This window comes from Ips typographus, linkage group LG13 (assembly GCF_016097725.1).
Source record: "Ips typographus isolate SLU linkage group LG13, UJ_Ityp_2.0, whole genome shotgun sequence".
NCBI classification, from domain to species: Eukaryota; Metazoa; Arthropoda; class Insecta; order Coleoptera; family Curculionidae; genus Ips; species Ips typographus.
In genome coordinates, this window is record NC_138434.1 from 322,839 (window position 1) to 336,359 (window position 13,521).

General features: G+C 36.1%; 3 long non-coding RNA genes across 6 annotated transcripts; all 3 read left to right on the forward strand.

Annotated features, from left to right (window-relative positions):
- On the forward strand, window positions 1-1,691 carry LOC145737120 (uncharacterized). Of its 4 annotated transcripts, none has more exons than XR_014180246.1 (4): window positions 14-570; window positions 688-930; window positions 994-1,365; window positions 1,458-1,691. It is a non-coding gene; the product is annotated as an uncharacterized LOC145737120 (long non-coding RNA). The 4 variants fall into 4 exon arrangements; XR_014180245.1 differs by having other exon boundaries at window positions 688-781; window positions 844-930; window positions 994-1,691; XR_014180247.1 differs by having other exon boundaries at window positions 1-570; window positions 981-1,691.
- A 1,306-nt stretch (window positions 1,692-2,997) lies between these two features.
- LOC145737053 (uncharacterized) lies at window positions 2,998-13,509 on the forward strand. The gene is made up of 2 exons (XR_014180203.1): window positions 2,998-3,284; window positions 13,387-13,509. It is a non-coding gene; the product is annotated as an uncharacterized LOC145737053 (long non-coding RNA).
- Window positions 11,023-11,799, forward strand: LOC145737206 (uncharacterized). The gene is made up of 2 exons (XR_014180314.1): window positions 11,023-11,472; window positions 11,565-11,799. It is a non-coding gene; the product is annotated as an uncharacterized LOC145737206 (long non-coding RNA).
- Window positions 13,510-13,521: the final 12 nt, after the last annotated feature.

Below are 13,521 nucleotides of genomic sequence, written 5' to 3' on the forward strand. Positions count from 1 at the left end.
TGTGTGAACTCGCGCCAGGATACAAAATTAAAAATAAGCGAGCGTCTTGGAAAACGGAGGTGCGAACGACAATTTGCGACGTTGCCAAGTCTCATCATATCACCCATGTTTTGAAGCAGTCTATGTTATGTTTTGAAATGTGATTAATAAAAATAAGTAGTTTTCACCAATATCATCGAATAATCTAATATAGAAGTGTGCAGCTATAAAAGGAATATGTTGATTTAAAATGGTAGGAGCGGGTATGGCAACGCCGCGGTAATTAGTAATTTCTTGTTTACGTTTTGTTGTAACGAAAATAATTCCCATATCTCTATTATTTTGGTTGCCGGTAGAAGAGGCCGACCGCCAAGAAAACCTAGAGAAGAGAGAAGACTTAGGTTAGGTTGAATAATTTTAGAATAGTTCAGAGACTAGATGACTTGTGATAATTTTATGGCTACAATAAATGTTACTTTATGTTCAGCCCTTAGTTTTTGAGCTTTTCTAAGTGAGTAACCCTCTACGAACGATTCCGCACGCCTAAGCGACCCCCAGCTTTTTTTTTTGATATTCACATATTTATTATAGGTACCTATACTATTTTTCAATAAAACTGTAAACTTTAATGGCCTGTTTTTCATATGTTATGTTATTACTTAGGTGATAAAATTAGATAGTTTTGTCTAATATTATTTAAATTTTTAGGAGTGAAGTTATAGGTAGTCAACTTTAATTTGACTAGAGTTTCAACATCAGAGCCACAAATGTTGAACCACCCTATAAACTAGGATTCATTTAGGTACTACTGCTGCTAAAAATGTCTATTTCCTATAAGGTGGAATTAACTTTAAACATTTTTAGCAAGCTTGAGAAACATTTGTCAGAGTCTGTTCTGAACACTGCTTCAGAAACAGGATCTATAAAAAGTGTTGTGGGCCCAACCAAAAGGTAAATAATAAAATTAGCTTAGTATTTGGGTGATTATAATGTAAAAATAGTATATTTTATTAGGTAAACAAATAGGAAAAGAGTAAGATATTAGAGTAGAAGTGATCTTGGTTCAACAGCAAGTTTGCAGAAACCGGTCAATGGATCGTTGGGATAAAAGTTGAAGTACTTTGTCCAGAAAAGCTGGTAGGTAGCTTCTGACTCCTATTGATGTATGTTGTCCTTGTACCATAGTCGCAATCCTTTTCAACCCCCCCATTCAGGGCTTCAGTGTCAGTAAATTACCACCATTTTCAGCAAGAATAGTGGCCAGTATAATCACATTGCATTGGGCATTTTGTTAACTGTATTAAATATGTCCTATTGGTTTGTTGTTCCGAAAACTAATAAACAACCTGGGGAGATCTGGTGTTGGTCCGTATACGTTTAATCCAGGTAGGTTCTATAATAACAAATTTTCTCCACTCTAGTTGGAATATTAACAATTATTATTATGTCATCTCTAATATCAACCCTTTTTGTTTTAGCATACTCCATCAGCCACACCAATAACCAGCACAGCCTGTAATTTTTATGATTCAATGTATTATAAGTAAGTGCATGCATTTTTAGGTGACAATACAAACAATCCTGGCTATTTAGTATAAATAATATAATAGTGGAAAAAATGCTATATTATCCATGGTTTAGACAGCATTTATTGACCTTATCTTCTCTCTTACAATAAAAGCTTCTGTCTGTCAAAACATTGGTTAATAATATACTATTTTTGTACTTATTTCACCTAATTTAAGGTCCTTTGGCATAAATATGCCCTTTGCTGTGCACTGGAGCAAATTAAACATTTGCCAAAAATGCGCTTTTTGTAAAAATAGCATATTTCTTGATACACGTCGCTCTGACCCTAAATTACTCCTTTATTTGACAAGTCTTTGACTTTGTTTGACAAATGTCATAGAAAACAAAAGATAGAGCAGACTTCAAGCTTTCCAAAAATATCCCCCCTAGAGTTGATTGGTCATACCGCTTGGCCGCTGAAGGGCGTCAAAATTCATTCACCATAAAATCACATATTTTTTGACACTCGTCGCTTTGACCCTAAATTACTCCCTTATTTGACAAGTTATGTCAAAATGTCATAGAAAACAAAATATAGAGCAGATTTCAAGCTTCCCAAAAATATCGCCCCATGGTTCGATTGATTGCACCGTTTGGCCGCTAGAGGGCTTCAAAGTTCCTTCACCATAAATAACATATTTTGTGACACTCGTCGCTTTGACCCTGAATTACTCCCTTATTTGACAAGTTACGTCAAAATGTCATAGAAAACAAAAGATAGAGCAGATTTCAAGCTTCTCAAAAATATCCCCCCATGATTCGATTGATTGCACCGTTTGGCCGCTAGAGGGCTTCAAAGTTCCTTCACCATAAAATAACATATTTTGTGACACTCGTCGCTTTGACCCTGAATTACTCCCTTATTTGACAAGTTACGTCAAAATGTCATAGAAAACAAAAGATAGAGCAGATTTCAAGCTTTCCAAAAATATCCCCCCATGATTCGATTGATTGCACCGTTTGGCCGCTAGAGGGCGTCAAAGTTCCTTCACCATAAAATCACATATTTTTTGACACACGTCGCTTTGACCCTGAATTACTCCCTTATTTGACAAGTTACGTCAAAATGTCATAGAAAACAAAAGATAGAGCAGATTTCAATCTTTCCAAAAATATCCCCCCATGACTCGATTGATTGCACCGTTTGGCCGCTAGAGGGCGTCAAAGTTCCTTCACCATAAAATCACATATTTTTTGACACACGTCGCTTTGACCCTGAATTACTCCCTTATTTGACAAGTTACGTCAAAATGTCATAGAAAACAAAGATAGAGCAGATTTCAAGCTTCCCAAAAATATCCCCCCACGATTCGATTGATTGCACCGTGCAACAAACAATACACTAGGTTCACATCTGCTCGTGGAAGATGTGGCAACATAGGGCACAGTCTCAACTGACAGTCGGCGGCTAAACATTTTGAGGTTAGGAATTTTAAAAAATTTAAAACAGCAAAAACTACAAACAGAAGAAATAAAAACTTAATTTAGGATTGTTTAAGTGTATTAATTAGTGTTGCAACACTTGGTGGTAAACAAACCAATCAAACTTTGGCTTGGGAACAACCACATTCAATTTTAATTATCTGGAAAGAGCACTGGAGCACTGGAGGTGCATTCAAAGGAGTCCTCATTAACAGCCCAATCCATAAAATTTGCAAGAGACGAAAGGCAGGCAATGTGTGTCCAATCCTGGAGACTATTAGGAAGTTCTTGCAGTTTGGTGATGATGTAGCAGTGTTTTAACTTACAACAGAATTGTTGCTGTTTTAACAACTTGCTTTTGTGATTTAAATTGCTTATTTAGGTATTTCTTTTGTAAATTTACTCAGCAGCATTAAATACATATCAATTTTGTTTTGTTGTGTGATTTATTATACCAAAGAGCAGGTAGGTAAATTATCAAATTTTATGAAGAAAACTAGACTTTTGATAAAAAATAAACTCTTCTTAAAAATTTTATTTGTATATTTCATAATGAATACAATTAAAATAGTAATTTAACCTACTACCTATCTGATGTAAAATACTGTATTTAACAGTAGCACCATCTGTTTCTAGCCTTATAGGTAGTCAGAGAAGTATAGGCAAGGGGGGCTAATTCTGTAAAATAATGGCATTTGATCAAATTTACATATTAAGTAACATAGTTAGGTACCTATGTCCTATATCTTTCTAATGTTACCTGAAATATTTCAACACTCTGCATATGGATTTTGACAACACCATTATAACCATTGCTTCAAACACCTTTCGTTGTTCAGTCACCAGGAGTCTTTTACAGCAGCCGTTGATAATGGGACCCTTTCAAAGCATGATAAGCAAACTCCAGAAAGGTACCTACCTGAAACATAAGCTATTTAGTATTAGCAGCTCATTAAAAGGTAGGGGCCTTCCTTTTTGATAATATTAGGTAAATCACCTTGTCAGCATCCATGTTTCTTTGATTGAGAAACAACCACTGGCTTGAATAAACTTGGTTCTTGGGACTAAGTAAATAGGTACCTATATGCATGGGCTGTTTCATTGTGATTGTGTGTTTTTTATTAGAAAAGGCATTCTTTTCTGTTTTCCTTCAGAATGTTTCACTGGGCCCCTTGATAGTTGCAAAGTGTAGGTGGGTGGCATTTTCAAAACTCTCTTCCCGAAACATACACACACAACACACACACACACATTATCTAGGTACCTATCTAGTATCGCAGTAGTTACATCGAAATATTGTAAAATTTACATCAAAAATAAAACATTTCGCTTTGTTTACTACCTATTAATTTGCCAACAATGGCGGCCGATGACGTCAAAATTCTATCGCGCTCGGAACGCACGTAATAGACAAGCAAGGCAAATGATGACGTAACCGCGACGGGAAAAAAATGGACCATATCATAGAAAACAAAAAATATCCCCACATGAGTTGATTGATAACACCGTTTGGCCGATCTCGAACTAAGTGACAGCTACTGTCATTTTGACAGCTGGAATGGATTCCCCGTCCCCAAATTAGTCGAAAATGAGTACCATCAACCCTAGTGAAATCGGACTTGTTTTGACGTTATTAGCTGTCAAAGTGACAGAATAACAATAATGCATCTCAAGTGCGTTTTTTTATCAAAACAAATCGAGTGAAGGGTGGTTTTTGGCTAATTTTGGGGCGCCCAATCCATTGGTGAAATCACTTCTTTGATATCTCCACAAATCGCCAGTGTCTCGAATTGAGTGACAGCTACTGTCATTTTGACAGATGGAATGGATTCCCCGTCCCCAAATTAGTGAAATCGGACTGGTTTTGACGTTATTAGCTGTCAAAGTGACAGATTAACAATAATGCATCTCAAACGCGTTTTTTATCAAAACAAAACGAGTGAAGGGTGGTTTTTGGCTAATTTTGGGGCGCCCAATCCATTGGTGAAATCACTTTTTTGATATCTCCACAAATCGCCAGTGTCTCGAATTGAGTGACAGTTACTGTCATTTTGACAGCTGGAATGGATTCGCCGTCCCCAAATTAGTTGAAAATGAGTACCATCAAGCCTAGTGAAATCGGACTGGGTTTGACGTTATTAGCTGTCAAAGTGACCGGAACAAAACGTGTGTGAACTCGCGCCAGGATACAAAATTAAAAATAAGCGAGCGTCTTGGAAAACGGAGGTGCGAACGACAATTTGCGACGTTGCCAAGTCTCATCATATCACCCATGTTTTGAAGCAGTCTATGTTATGTTTTGAAATGTGATTAATAAAAATAAGTAGTTTTCACCAATATCATCGAATAATCTAATATAGAAGTGTGCAGCTATAAAAGGAATATGTTGATTTAAAATGGTAGGAGCGGGTATGGCAACGCCGCGCTAATTAGTAATTTCTTGTCTTGTTTACGTTTTGTGGTATCCGTATATTGCGAAAAAATCGTAGCTCTTTTATTTAAATTCGCAGGAAATTCGTTCCAACGCCATTCGAAAAAGCATAAAAAATACTACAAAATGGGTTAAAAATGGCCTCTGTAGCTCCTCCCGTTACCGAGATATTGAATTTCAAAAAGTACCTAAAAAACCTCTCTAATACCCCCCCATTCTTTCAATTTTTTGAAAATTGAAAAATTTTAAAGTGCTTTTTTTGTGCTTATTTCACCTAATTTAAGGTTCTTTTGTATAAATATGCCCTTTGCTGTGCATTGGAACCCTTATGGAACAAAAAAAAAAATTGAAAATTTTGACAAAAAATGGCATTTTTCGAATTTCTGAAAGGTTCAAAGTGGTTATTTCCCTTAATTTGAGGTCCTTTGGTATAAATATATCCTTTGCTGTGCATTAGAACCCTTATGGAGCAAAATAAAAATTTGCCAAAATTGCACTTTTGACAAAAATTGAATTTTCCGACTTTTTGAAAAATCGTAGCTCTTTTATTTAAATTCGCAGAAAATTCGTTCCAACGCCATTCGAAAAAGCATAAAAAATACTACAAAATGGGTTAAGAATGGCCTCTGTAGCTCCTCCCGTTACCGAGATATTGAATTTCAAAAAGTACCTAAAAACCTCTCTAATACCCCCCCATTCTTTCAATTTTTTTGAAAAGTGAAAAATTTTAAAGTGCTTTTTTTGTGCTATTTCACCTAATTAATGTTCTTTTGTATAAATATGCCCTTTGCTGTGCATTGGACCCTTATAGAGCAAAATAAAAATTTGCCAAAATTGCACTTTTGACAAAAATTGAATTTTCAGACTTTTTGAAAAATCGTAGCTCTTTTATTTAAATTCGCAGAAAATTCGTTCCAACGCCATTCGAAAAAGCATAAAAAATACTACAAAATGGGTTAAAAATGGCCTCTGTAGCTCCTCCCGTTACCGAGATATTGAATTTCAAAAAGTACCTAAAAAACCTCTCTAATACCCCCCCATTCTTTCAATTTTTTTTGAAAATTGAAAAATTTTAAAGTGCTTTTTTTTGTGCTTATTTCACCTAATTTAAGGTTCTTTGTATAAATATGCCCTTTGCTGTGCATTGGAACCCTTATAGAGCAAAATAAAAAAATTGAAAATTTCGACAAAAAATGGCATTTTTCGAATTTTTTTTGGACGCTAGAACGCGTCAAAATTCTTTTACCCTAAATCACATATTTTGGGACACACCTTGCTTTGACCCTAAATAACTCTCTTATTTGACAAGTTACGTCAAAATGTCATAGAAAACAAAGATAGAGCAGATTTCAAGCTTTCTAAAAATGTCCCCCCTTGAGCTGATGATAACACCGTTTGGACGCTAGAACGCTGTCAAAATTCTTTCACCCTAAAATCACATATTTTGGGACACACCTTGCTTTGACCCTAAATAACTCTCTTATTTGACAAGTTACGTCAAAATATCATAGAAAACAAACGATAGAGCAGATTTCAAGCTTTCTAAAAATGTCCCCCATCAGCTGATTGATAACACCGTTTGGACGCTAGAAGGCGTCAAATTTCCTTTACCATAATATCACATATTATATTGTAAATATTTTTCAGTCAGATTTTCATGTCCTTAATCCGGCCGAGTTCCTGGCAAAGAAATTTTACACAATTAACACAGTCAGTTAAAATGTTAAATTTTAGATCTAACTCTGTTAGTTTTTTGAGATATCAAAAAACCGACTGCACCAGAGTCTTTTCCGGGACATTTTAACATAAAATGACACCGAGACGTCAACTGTAACTTGACAAATAAAAAGTGGTATTTTTGACAGTTCGAGGCCGCCATTTTGAATTTTGTGTCAAAATATTGACTTGCACCTCATTTTAAAGCAAATTTCACGTCACAAGTAAGTAAGCCTCGTTTATTATAAAAATAAAGTAAGTAAGGTACCTATAAAGCGGCGGATGATATCTGGGGTAATAAGGTATATTACCCGCAGATGAGATGGGCCAATACTGCAGTAATTGCCGTCGTGTGCATGAATGTAGGGGGAGGGCGAGTCTAGTTCAGCCCCGTAAAGGGTGACACGCAAGGTGCTCTTTAAGTTGCGAGAGAACCCTTCTCTTTTTAGAGACATGAATAAATACTTTTTTTTCAAAATCGGTCCGTTTAGGTATTACTGCAACAAACAATACACTAGGTTCACATCTGCTCGTGGAAGATGTGGCAACATAGGGCACAGTCTCAACTGACAGTCGGCGGCTAAACATTTTGAGGTTAGGAATTTTAAAAAATTTAAAAACAGCAAAAACTACAAACAGAAGAAATAAAAAGTTAATTTAGGGTTGTTTAAGTTTATTAATTAGTGTTGCAACACTTGGTGGTAAACAAACCAATCAAACTTTGGCTTGGGAACAACCACATTCAATTTTAATTATCTGGACAGAGCACTGGAGCACTGGAGGTGCATTCAAAGGAGTCCTCATTAACAGCCCAATCCATAAAATTTGCAAGAAACGAAAGGCAGGCAATGTGTGTCCAATCCTGGAGACTATTAGGAAGTTGTTGCAGTTTGGTGATGATGTAGCAGTGTTTTAACTTACAACAGAATTGTTGCTGTTTTTAACAACTTGCTTTTGTGATTTAAATGCTTATTTAGGTATTTGCTTTTGTAATTTACTCAGCAGCATTAAATACATATCAATTTTGTTTTGTTGTGTGATGTTATTATACCAAAGAGCAGGTAGGTAAATTATCAAATTTATGAAGAAAACTAGACTTTTGATAAAAATAAACTCTTCTTAAAAATTTTATTTGTATATTTCATAATGAATACAATTAAAATAGTAATTTAACTACTACCTATCTGATGTAAAATACTGTATTTAACAGTAGCACCATCTGTTTCTAGCCTTATAGGTAGTCAGAGAAGTATAGGCAAGGGGGGCTAATTCTGTAAATAATGGCATTTGATCAAATTTACATATTAAGTAACATAGTTAGGTACCTATGTCCTATATCTTTCTAATGTTACCTGAAATATTTCAACACTCTGCATATGGATTTTGACAACACCATTATAACCATTGCTTCAAACACCTTTCGTTGTTCAGTCACCAGGAGTCTTTTACAGCAGCCGTTGATAATGGGACCCTTTCAAAGCATGATAAGCAAACTCCAGAAAGGTACCTACCTGAAACATAAGCTATTTAGTATTAGCAGCTCATTAAAAGGTAGGGGCCTTCCTTTTTGATAATATTAGGTAAATCACCTTGTCAGCATCCTGTTTCTTTGATTGAGAAACAACCACTGGCTTGAATAAACCTTGGTTCTTGGGACTAAGTAAATAGGTACCTATATGCATGGGCTTGTTTCATTGTGATTGTGTGTTTTTTATTAGAAAAGGCATTCTTTTCTGTTTCCTTCAGAATGTTTCACTGGGCCCCTTGATAGTTGCAAAGTGTAGGTGGGTGGCATTTTCAAACACTCTCTTCCCGAAACATACACACAACACACACACACACACATTATCTAGGTACCTATCTAGTATCGCAGTAGTTACATCGAAATATTGTAAAATTGACATAAAAAAATAAAACATTTCGCTTGTTACTATTAATTCGCCAACAATGGCGGCCGATGACGTCAAAATTCTATCGCGCTCGGAACGCACGTAATAGACAAGAAAGGCAATGATGACGTAACCGCGACGGGAAAAAAATGGACCATATCATAGAAAACAAAAATATCCCACATGAGTTGATTGATAACGCCGTTTGGCCGATCTCGAACTAAGTGACAGCTACTGTCATTTTGACAGCTGGAATGGATTCCCCGTCCCCAAATTAGTCGAAAATGAGTACCATCAACCCTAGTGAAATCGGACTGGTTTTGACGTTATTAGCTGTCAAAGTGCCAGAATAACAATAATGCATCTCAAGTGCGTTTTTTATCAAAACAAATCGAGTGAAGGGTGGTTTTTGGCTAATTTTTGGGGCGCCCAATCATGGGGGTGAAATCACTTTTTTGATATCTCCACAAATCGCCAGTGTCTCGAATTGAGTGACAGCTACTGGCATTTTGACAGCTGGAATGGATTCCCCGTCCCCCAAATTAGTGAATCGGACTGGTTTTGACGTTATTAGCTGTCAAAGTGACAGATTAACACTAATGCATCTCAAGCGCGTTTTTTATCAAAACAAATCGAGTGAAGGGTGGTTTTTGGCTAATTTTGGGGCGCCCAATCCATTGGTGAAATCACTTTTTTGATATCTCCACAAATCGCCAGTGTCTCGAATTGAGTGACAGCTACTGGCATTTTGACAGCTGGAATGGATTCCCCGTCCCCAAATTAGTGAAATCGGACTGGTTTTTGACGTTATTAGCTGTCAAGTGACAGATTAACAATAATGCATCTCAAGCGCGTTTTTTATCAAAACAAAACGAGTGAAGGGTGGTTTTTGCTAATTTTGGGGCGCCCAATCCATTGGTGAAATCACTTTTTTGATATCTCCACAAATCGCCAGTGTCTCGAATTGAGTGACAGTTACTGTCATTTTGACAGCTGGAATGGATTCGCCGTCCCCAAATTAGTCGAAATGAGTACCATCAAGCCTAGTGAAATCGGACTGGTTTTTGACGTTATTAGCTGTCAAAGTGACCGGAACAAAACGTGTGTGAACTCGCGCCAGGATACAAAATTAAAAATAAGCGAGCGTCTTGGAAAACGGAGGTGCGAACGACAATTTGCGACGTTGCCAAGTCTCATCATATCACCCATGTTTTGAAGCAGTCTATGTTATGTTTTGAAATGTGATTAATAAAAATAAGTAGTTTTCACCAATATCATCGAATAATCTAATATAGAAGTGTGCAGCTATAAAAGGAATATGTTGATTTAAAATGGTAGGAGCGGGTATGGCAACGCCGCGGTAATTAGTAATTTCTTGTTTACGTTTTGTTGTAACGAAAATAATTCCCATATCTCTATTATTTTGGTTGCCGGTAGAAGAGGCCGACCGCCAAGAAAACCTAGAGAAGAGAGAAGACTTAGGTTAGGTTGAATAATTTTAGAATAGTTCAGAGACTAGATGACTTGTGATAATTTTATGGCTACAATAAATGTTACTTTATGTTCAGCCCTTAGTTTTGAGCTTTTCTAAGTGAGTAACCCTCTACGAACGATTCCGCACGCCTAAGCGACCCCAGCTTTTTTTTTTTGATATTCACATATTTATTATAGGTACCTATACTATTTTTCAATAAAACTGTAAACTTTAATGGCCTGTTTTTCATATGTTATGTTATTACTTAGGTGATAAAATTAGATAGTTTTGTCTAATATTATTTAAATTTTTAGGAGTGAAGTTATAGGTAGTCAACTTTAATTTGACTAGAGTTTCAACATCAGAGCCACAAATGTTGAACCACCCTATAAACTAGGATTCATTTAGGTACTACTGCTGCTAAAAATGTCTATTTCCTATAAGGTGGAATTAACTTTAAACATTTTTAGCAAGCTTGAGAAACATTTGTCAGAGTCTGTTCTGAACACTGCTTCAGAAACAGGATCTATAAAAGTGTTGTGGGCCCAACCAAAAGGTAAATAATAAAATTAGCTTAGTATTTGGGTGATTATAATGTAAAAATAGTATATTTTATTAGGTAAACAAATAGGAAAAGAGTAAGATATTAGAGTAGAAGTGATCTTGGTTTCAACAGCAAGTTTGCAGAAACCGGTCAATGGATCGTTGGGATAAAAGTTGAAGTACTTTGTCCAGAAAAGCTGGTAGGTAGCTTCTGACTCCTATTGATGTATGTTGTCCTTGTACCATAGTCGCAATCCTTTTCAACCCCCCCATTCAGGGCTTCAGTGTCAGTAAATTACCACCATTTTCAGCAAGAATAGTGGCCAGTATAATCACATTGCATTGGGCATTTTGTTAACTGTATTAAATATGTCCTATTGGTTTGTTGTTCCGAAAACTAATAAACAACCTGGGGAGATCTGGTGTTGGTCCGTATACGTTTAATCCAGGTAGGTTCTATAATAACAAATTTTCTCCACTCTAGTTGGAATATTAACAATTATTATTATGTCATCTCTAATATCAACCCTTTTTGTTTTAGCATACTCCATCAGCCACACCAATAACCAGCACAGCCTGTAATTTTTATGATTCAATGTATTATAAGTAAGTGCATGCATTTTTAGGTGACAATACAAACAATCCTGGCTATTTAGTATAAATAATATAATAGTGGAAAAAAATGCTATATTATCCATGGTTTAGACAGCATTTATTGACCTTATCTTCTCTCTTACAATAAAAGCTTCTGTCTGTCAAAACATTGGTTAATAATATACTATTTTTGTACTTATTTCACCTAATTTAAGGTCCTTTGGCATAAATATGCCCTTTGCTGTGCACTGGAGCAAATTAAACATTTGCCAAAAATGCGCTTTTTGTAAAAATAGCATATTTCTTGATACACGTCGCTCTGACCCTAAATTACTCCTTTATTTGACAAGTCTTTGACTTTGTTTGACAAATGTCATAGAAAACAAAAGATAGAGCAGACTTCAAGCTTTCCAAAAATATCCCCCTAGAGTTGATTGGTCATACCGCTTGGCCGCTGAAGGGCGTCAAAATTCATTCACCATAAAATCACATATTTTTGACACTCGTCGCTTTGACCCTAAATTACTCCCTTATTTGACAAGTTATGTCAAAATGTCATAGAAAACAAAATATAGAGCAGATTTCAAGCTTCCCAAAATATCGCCCCATGGTTCGATTGATTGCACCGTTTGGCCGCTAGAGGGCTTCAAAGTTCCTTCACCATAAAATAACATATTTTGTGACACTCGTCGCTTTGACCCTGAATTACTCCCTTATTTGACAAGTTACGTCAAAATGTCATAGAAAACAAAAGATAGAGCAGATTTCAAGCTTCTCAAAAATATCCCCCCATGATTCGATTGATTGCACCGTTTGGCCGCTAGAGGGCTTCAAAGTTCCTTCACCATAAAATAACATATTTTGTGACACTCGTCGCTTTGACCCTGAATTACTCCCTTATTTGACAAGTTACGTCAAAATGTCATAGAAAACAAAAGATAGAGCAGATTTCAAGCTTTCCAAAAATATCCCCCCATGATTCGATTGATTGCACCGTTTGGCCGCTAGAGGGCGTCAAAGTTCCTTCACCATAAAATCACATATTTTTTGACACACGTCGCTTTGACCCTGAATTACTCCCTTATTTGACAAGTTACGTCAAAATGTCATAGAAAACAAAAGATAGAGCAGATTTCAATCTTTCCAAAATATCCCCCCATGACTCGATTGATTGCACCGTTTGGCCGCTAGAGGGCGTCAAAGTTCCTTCACCATAAAATCACATATTTTTTGACACACGTCGCTTTGACCCTGAATTACTCCCTTATTTGACAAGTTACGTCAAAATGTCATAGAAAACAAAAGATAGAGCAGATTTCAAGCTTCCCAAAAATATCCCCCCACGATTCGATTGATTGCACCGTGCAACAAACAATACACTAGGTTCACATCTGCTCGTGGAAGATGTGGCAACATAGGGCACAGTCTCAACTGACAGTCGGCGGCTAAACATTTTGAGGTTAGGAATTTTAAAAAATTTAAAAACAGCAAAAACTACAAACAGAAGAAATAAAACTTAATTTAGGATTGTTTAAGTGTATTAATTAGTGTTGCAACACTTGGTGGTAAACAAACCAATCAAACTTTGGCTTGGGAACAACCACATTCAATTTTAATTATCTGGAAAGAGCACTGGAGCACTGGAGGTGCATTCAAAGGAGTCCTCATTAACAGCCCAATCCATAAAATTTGCAAGAGACGAAAGGCAGGCAATGTGTGTCCAATCCTGGAGACTATTAGGAAGTTCTTGCAGTTTGGTGATGATGTAGCAGTGTTTTAACTTACAACAGAATTGTTGCTGTTTTAACAACTTGCTTTTGTGATTTAAATTGCTTATTTAGGTATTTTCTTTTGTAAATTTACTCAGCAGCATTAAATACATATCAATTTTGTTTTGTTGTGTG